General features: G+C 41.0%; 1 non-coding gene across 1 annotated transcript; it reads right to left on the reverse strand.

Moving 5' to 3' along the window:
• Positions 1-4,985: 4,985 nt before the first annotated feature.
• LOC104452400 lies at positions 4,986-6,190 on the reverse strand. The gene has a single exon (XR_005552313.1). It is a non-coding gene; the product is annotated as an uncharacterized LOC104452400 (transcript).
• Positions 6,191-7,996: the final 1,806 nt, after the last annotated feature.

Below are 7,996 nucleotides of genomic sequence, written 5' to 3' on the forward strand. Positions count from 1 at the left end.
TTAGTCAGTTGACTTGTGAACAATTACTAGCATTAAGTCACAACTTATCCTCGTTACTGGTGTACTGATCCTTAGTCCATTCCTTGTGGTCTAGATAGGGGTTCGAGTTGATGATGTTACAACTCTTTCCCTCTAAAAGAAATTTCGTCCTTGAAATTCAAAGACATACCTGATTCCTTAAATAGATGTCGATATCGAAGCCTCATCGATTCCTAACTTTCCCATGTTGTTCCTAATGACCTTAACTAAGGGAATGGTTTTATTCTATGGCACTTGTTCTTTTCTATCCACAATCTGCATAAGCTTTTCAACATACAACACTATGTCGTCCATTTTGATCTATTCAAAGTTTAGCACTTGTGCCGGATCTAGCTCATACTTTTTTAACATAGATACATAGAACATGTCATGCACCTAAGCAAGTCTGAGCGGAAGTGCTAACCTATAAGCTAAATTCCCTATTCTTCTAAGATCTCAAAAGGTTTTAAGTACTTCGAACTTAGCTCTCATTTCTTGTCGAAATGCAACATACATCTCATAGGTGACACTTTAAGAAAGAAATGATCACCTACTTGAAATTCTAAAGGACCGCGTCGTCTATCTGCATAGCTTTTCTAGCAGCTTTGGGTAGTTCTAAGTATTTTTCTAATCACTTTCACTGCATCTGTTGACATCTATACTAACTCTAAGCTAGGATCCTTCTTTCCTCGACCTCATCCCAACAAACTGGAGCTCTGCAAGCTTATCCGTATAACTCTTCAAGTGGTGCCATCCCATTGCTCTACTGGTAGATATTGTTGTAGGCTAATTCAATGAGATGTAGCTATTCTTCCCAACCTCCTTTAAAATCAAGCACACACACTCGTAGCATATCTTTGAGCATTTGGATCATCCTTTCAGATTAGCCATCCGTTTGTGGACAATAAGCTATGTTATACTAAAGTTTCACTCCCATACCTGTCTGAAGACTTTTCCAAAATGTGACACTAAACTTGGGGTCTCTATCCAAAATAATTGTCACTAGCACTCCGTGAAATCGAATTATCTATTGGACATAAAGCCTTGTGTATTCTTCCAATAAGAAATCCTTTCGTACCGCTAAGAAATGAGCTGACTTGGTTAGCTTGTCAACTATTACCTAGATAGAATCATGGCCTCTTTGGCACCTTGAAAGTCCCATGACGAAGCCCATTGTGATATGTTCCCATTTCCATTTTGGGATTTCTAGTGGTTGAAATAATCCACTAGGCTTGAAATGCTGTGCCTTTACTTGTTGACACATTAAACATTTGGCGATGTATTTGGCACTATCAACCTTCATGCCATTCCACCAATAATATTGTTTGAGATTCCAGCACATCTCTATGCTACCTAGATGTATGTTGTAGTTACTTCGGTGAGCATTTGATAGGATTTCTTCCTTTAGTTTTGCATTGTTGAGTATGCACAATCGTCTATGGAATTTCAATACTCCATCTTTAGTCACTTAAAAATCAAATTTTTTTTTTTGAAAGGGATAAGTGCTGCGGAAGTCCTAAAACTTGTTATAAAAATGCATTTGAGTCTTAAAACTTGCAAAAAGTGCAAATAAATCCTAAAACTTATCAAAATGTTTCATTTGAGTCCTAAAATCGATGCCGTTAGCTTTTTCCGTTAAAATTGCTGACGTGGCATTTAAAATTAATTTTTATTTTCCACATGGCTTTTTAATGATTTTTTATTCATTTAAAAAAAAGATTTAAAAACAAAAAAATAGATTTATTCATTTTATCTTATTTAAAAAAAAAAAAAAGCGAAAATTTATTTAAAAAAGAAAACAGTTCAAAAAAAAAAAAAGTCAGCCTCGCCGGAGGGGTTGGCGACGGTCGTCGGCCTTCGCCGGCCCCAGGCGAGGGCTGGCGACCCTCACCAAGCTTGGGTGAGGTGCCCAGATTTGAGCACGCTAGCCCTCGTGGGAGGTCGGTGAGGCTTGCCAAATCTGGGTGAGCCTCGCCGAGATTTGGCAAGCCTCGCCGGCCTCGAGCGAGGGCCGACAAGGCGTCGCCCAAGGTGGGTGACGGTCGCCGGCCCCTCGTGAGGGCTGGTAACGGCTCGCCCGGGCTGGGCGACAGCCGCCGACCCCTCGTGAGGGCTGGTAACGGCTCGCCCGGGCGGGCGACGCGCCGCCGCCCCTCGTGAGGGTTGGTATGTCTAGATCCGGCTCCCTCGCTTGAGCTTGGCGAGGGTCACCGGCCCTCACCCCGGCCGGGAGGGCCAGCCACCCGAGGCGAGGACCGGCAACCGTTGTCGGCCCTTCCAAAGTGAGGCTGCCTTTTTTTTGAATTGTTTTCTTTTTTTAAATAAATTTTCACTTTTTTTTTTTTTTTTTTTGGTTGAAAATAAGATAACATGAATAAATCTAATTTTTTAGTTTTTAAATCTATTTAAAAAATGAATAAAAATCATTAAAAAAGCCACGTGGAAAATAAAAATTAATTTTAAATGCCACGTCGTATTTTTAACGGAAAAAGGCTAACGGCGTCGATTTTAGGACTCAAATGAAACATTTTGATAATTTTTAGGACTTATTTGCACTTTTTGCAAGTTTTAAGACTCAATTGCATTTTCGTTATAAGTTTTAGGACTTTCGTAGCACTTATCCCTTTTTGAAACTCCTCAAATTTTCTGAAGTTTGAGGTCGTCTTGTTGTAATGCTTTAATCTTCGACTACACTTCCAATTCAATTCTAAAGTAGCCAAAAGATTAGAAAGTTGATTTACCTCACATTTGTATTCCAAATCTCAAATTCCTTCAGGAAGACTTCATTCTCAAACCATCACTTGTGCGATAGTTGATTTCTGACTAAGAGCATCAACCACCTTGTCAGCTTTCCTAGGGTGGTCAAGAATATCACAGTTGTAATCATTGAGAAGTTCCATCCAAAATAAAAAGCATTGTCTTCCTTAACATTGCCCACACAACAAATTATCTATTACAAATTCCTCATATTTTTTTATCTTACAATTAAAAAATCTTCTCATAGTGACCTTGGTGAATTAAAATTCATGGGGAATACAATTGGATAAGGCCTGTTGGGTTGGACCCATATCTTACATTCGTGTTGAAAAGTAAAATTCTTCTTAATTGGTACCATTGTTTCGTATGATGTATTTCAATTAGTGTGATCATCCTTAACCATAGGAGGGGACCATGTTCGTTATGTCAAAGTTCAGTATTGGTGCAAATTGCACCTTGTTTCTCAACGTCCATCACACGAAATGTCGGTAGGATGAACAAAACCTTAAATCAATAAGTAGTTAGGAAACACCACAACCTAAGACTGAGCAACTATCACAAGAAAGTATAATAGGAGTCATTATATATTTTTGACCTCGATAGGTCGTGCCACATAGAATGATCGGCATCTACATTAGCAATTCCCGTCTAAGATTGTCTAAATGAACTTAATTAACAAAATGTGAAAGTATTTACGACTCAATAGAAAATTTAAAAATATTTAAACTAAATTGGTTAAAGTACAATAAACATTTGATATTTCGGACAATTTTCTCATAGAACTTGAAGTAAGGCACAAAATTTCTTCTATAGAGAGATATGCGGGAGAAAGATGTGAGTGGTTATGGTGATATGGCCATGACAGCGATCGTTGGTGGCTCAATCAGCGGCCTTATGGATGCGACTGGGGCATGGCGAATGCTGTGTCAGCTGGCGACGATGGCAAGTGAACGTGTCCGGAAGCGATGATGGTCAGTGTCATGGCGGTGATGGTTCAGCTGAAATTGAGGTGGGGAGGGAGGAGATAGAGCTTGTTTTTAACTGGAAATAAAACCCAAAATCCAACAACGTTTAATTATTCATCTAAAGTTTTTTCTTATCGAACGTGCAACAAAGCGAAATTGATGCTAGTACCAAATTTCCACGATTTAAGCCATTAAGATTTGAAAAACGGTGATTCTCAACGGAGTTTGACAGATGCCAAAATTATCGTGCGGGTAGAACGCTGTGCTTTTTTTAGACTTTTGAAAAGTGGGTTAAAATTGTTCTTGAGGTGAAAGGCAGGCTCTTGATGATTGTTTGATTGACTGGGATACACATGTTGCTTCCAAATTCTCTTCCTCTTTTCTTCGTATAATTGCTTGATTTTCTGAAGAACTTTTTGGTAACATCTCCATTGAATTAATGCTTAGCGAGTAGTGGCGTTAGATCCGAAGGACTTCAGAGGGTTCTTCCATACCCCCAACTAATCACCTGTAGATCCGAATAAGTGGATTATGCACACAGTGCAGGTGCGAACCCTGACATAACTATGGTGCAAAAAAATCTCATGTTGAGAACAAAGTGAAGTCCAATGGGTATTAAAATAGGAGGTCTCAGACATGATTCCTCAAATTATCCCGAGTTTCCATTCATTAATGCGTGATGGGTTCTATAAAACTTTCACGTACTCACCCATTGGATTCTCACGTTCAAGGCGTTCGTCATCAAGTCGGTTCCCTTTTGGAATCACGTCCAGAAGGTCCCCTTTCTTGTTCTTTTATACCAGAAATATGCCCTTCCTCATTTCCTTTTGTGGATATTGCAAGGACAAAATCTTGACTTGTATAGGTTTGATAAGCATTGCTTATATAGCAGAACTAAATGATTTGCTGTCAAAATTGGAATACACATCCGCATATAGTGGGGATAAGTTTTCCTTCGTGCTCAGTTTAAGGAAAAAGGCTAGCAAAAAACAGCATCAATCTATCTCTAGCTTACACTATAATTATCTTTTATGTCAAAAAGCCTACCCTCACATAAAAAACACACGCTCTCTCTCTCTCTCTTCGCATCCTTGGCTGCGGGAAGACCATTCAGAACGAAACATTGCTGTGGACCGCTGTGAAGTCTAATTTACCACTGTAGAATCTAGCATGAGTAGTGGAGGAGGCATCCAGTACCATTACCTGACTGATGGATGGTACATCCGAACAAAGATGAAGTTGAATGAAGAGAGGAGATGCAGATGCAAATGATCCCTTTAGTAATATGGATAGAACACGGTCCTGCACGTCTCAAACATATCATGAAATGAGGGCTATTTACATGTCAATTTTGTTCGGGCAAGATAAATACAAGGCCTCCATTCTCTGACATTCTTGCTCAAACGACCGGGTACTTTGGCAGACCACAAATCAAGATCAGGCGAAGGTCCGGTGAGGGCTAGATAGTTTTCACCTTCTGCCTGTGCAGTTCTTCTCCAGCTCAACTCTCCTGGGAATGCACTCAGCATTGCCTTGATTGTGGAATTCAGCTCCCACTTTCTAGTGATTCCTGTGGGATCGGTGTCATCAATTCCCCCGCAGTTCACCATGATGCGACCACTGGGCATCAACCTCTCCTTGAACTCCACCCAAGTCTCGACCTCCTGCAACTGCGGCAACACCCTGCCTCCCGCAAACAAGTCGACTGCTATCCCTGAGTAATATCCTCCATCATCCTTTATCACAGCAGAAAGGACATCGCCAATGTGAACGCTGAGCATCCCACCTGCTCGATTAGGCTTTTCCAAATCAGAGAGCCCCATATACTCTCTGGCTTTGTCAATCAGAACCTCGTCAATCTCCCACCCTTCAATCTGCAACCAAGGCCACAGTTGCAGCATCAGATGAGCAGCAGTCCGCCCCCTAATCCAAAGATGGCGATGGGGCCTTTGGGGACTATGGCTGGCAGGCTTGCAAACTCGTCCCAGTAGGAACCACTCCATTTGTCCTCTCCTTTATTCACCATGCTGTGAACGTTGTGGGTGGAGTCCAACAACAGGAACCGGGATCTTGCAGTGTCCACTATGACAATGTCGTTGTACTGGCTCCTCGTTGCTGTCATTACTCGAAACTCTTCTTGGTCTTCCTCTTCCTGGTCCGAATTTGGATGGGCTCCTTGGACGACCACGTGCCTCTTGAATCCACCCCTCCCGCTCCAACGGAAGGAAGTAATGCAGCACCTGATTGGGAAACTGGTCTGAAATTTAGTCGACCGTGATTCAAGAAGGGAGATTTGCCCATTCGACCGACCGAACCCTGAAATCACAGATTTATGCGCCGGAACTGAATGCAGCATTGCTCTGCCTCAGCTTGCAGGATCCAATAGAATAAGAGATAACATAGACAGGGGGAGGCTGAGGCTTATCTTTTAGCTAGCTGCTGCTCCTTCAGAGCCTGGTGGGCCGGCCTCTCTTATTTATAAGGCAAAAGCAATATAAAGTAGCGGCCCCTATTTTCTTTTCTTTTTTCATAAAAAACCCCCAACTCTAATTCTAGTCCCAATTATAAGAGAAACTGTAAAATTAGGATAAAAATCATAGTTGGAGGTTTTTTTTTTTAGGATATTAGGTCAAATATAAACACATACCTTTATTGTTGTGACAATTTTAGCATGAACTTTCAAATGTACCAATTAGAAACATAAATTTTCATCTATTTGACAGATTGAGGATCCGATAGCCTCCATTTGCAATACTATCTTTTAATTATCCTTTATGATTTTGAAAATTCATAGAATTGCTATTAAGGCTATATCTTCGCCTTCATTTAATACACATGTTAAAGGATGACAAAGTGAAGTAACTAATCTCTTGACAAATTATTTTTCTCAAGGAAATGATTATGCGGAAACAAGAGAAGGGAGAGCTGCTCTTGGAAGAGAGGTGGCCTTATTGGCCGACGAAAGGGTTGACGTCGTTGAAGAAGAGAATTGTCAAAATAAAAATCAAGGAAAAAGCTTCAGATTAACTCCCTGGGGTTCAAAGATACAGCAAGAAAAAGTAGCCCCGCTGATATTATCTCTGGTAAGAAAGGGCAGACAATCTTAGTGGAGGATACTAGTAAATTAGCCCAAGGTCCTAGGCAGTCTTTACGATTGATTGAAGAAGCTCCAATACATAGATGATAGAACACTTAATGAGCTTCTATCAGTAGAATCTTGTTTGAGTAACGTGGGGAAAATTGTCTAAAAAGTTCTGACCTTATTGCACTTTTTTCCAATTCAGTTCTAAACTTTTTAATTTTACCAATTTAGTTTTCAACCTTTTTTATTTACTACCAATTGAGTCTATTCAGCAAATTTTAGCAAGAAAATATTGACGTGGATGTTGATAGTGCCACGTAGGACCGTCATTGCTAACATGGACATTTTCTAATAATATTTTAATAATTTTTAAATTATTATTTCTATTGTTTTTTTTTTCATTCTTTTCTTTATTTTCTTTCTTTTCTCCTTGGCTTTTTTTTTTCCTTTTCGGTGGCAGGCCACCAGCCACAGGTGACAGCCAATAGGTTGGCCTCGCCTACCATAGAAAAGGCTTGGCCGGGCAAGGGCAAGCCTTAGCGAGCCCTCACTTAGGCTAGGGCGGCCTCGATGGGTGTCAACCGAGTGAGGTCGTGCTAGCCTAGGTAAGGGCCGGCCTCGCCAAATCTGATGAGGGGAGTCCTTGCCAAGGTTAATCCTCACCTAGGCAAGGTTGATCCTCACTGGGGCTCATGCCCCAATCCTCTGAACGCGTGTCCATCCCTCAGTGGTCGATTAAATAGTGACATCCCAGGACGTGTCGCCGACTCATTCATTTTAATACGCATGCGGAATAATAATCCCCAGACAACAATCATATGGGATAGGAAACAAATTTTCGAAAACCACAACACCCTTATATACATATCATACCAAGTTATATACAGCACTAGTCTATATATACAAGTCTGCAAAAGATGGAAAAGCTACCAGTCCCCTAAACATTCGAGTCTTCAACTGAATACTCCGAGGACCTTGGATTCGATAAACTCGGGTCCACCATTGAACCACCTGGAAGGTCAGCCGTACCCTCGCCAAAAGCTATCTCTAGCACCAACCTAGGAATCTTAGACTCCGAAAGGGGGCTTTCTCTTGGTCCATTTCGCTCGTGTTGATACCACGATCTAAATTTATGGGATACCTTATGGGGTAGACCCGCATCAACCCAAACAGT

Source organism: Eucalyptus grandis, chromosome 6 (assembly GCF_016545825.1).
Source record: "Eucalyptus grandis isolate ANBG69807.140 chromosome 6, ASM1654582v1, whole genome shotgun sequence".
Classification (NCBI taxonomy): Eukaryota; Viridiplantae; Streptophyta; class Magnoliopsida; order Myrtales; family Myrtaceae; genus Eucalyptus; species Eucalyptus grandis.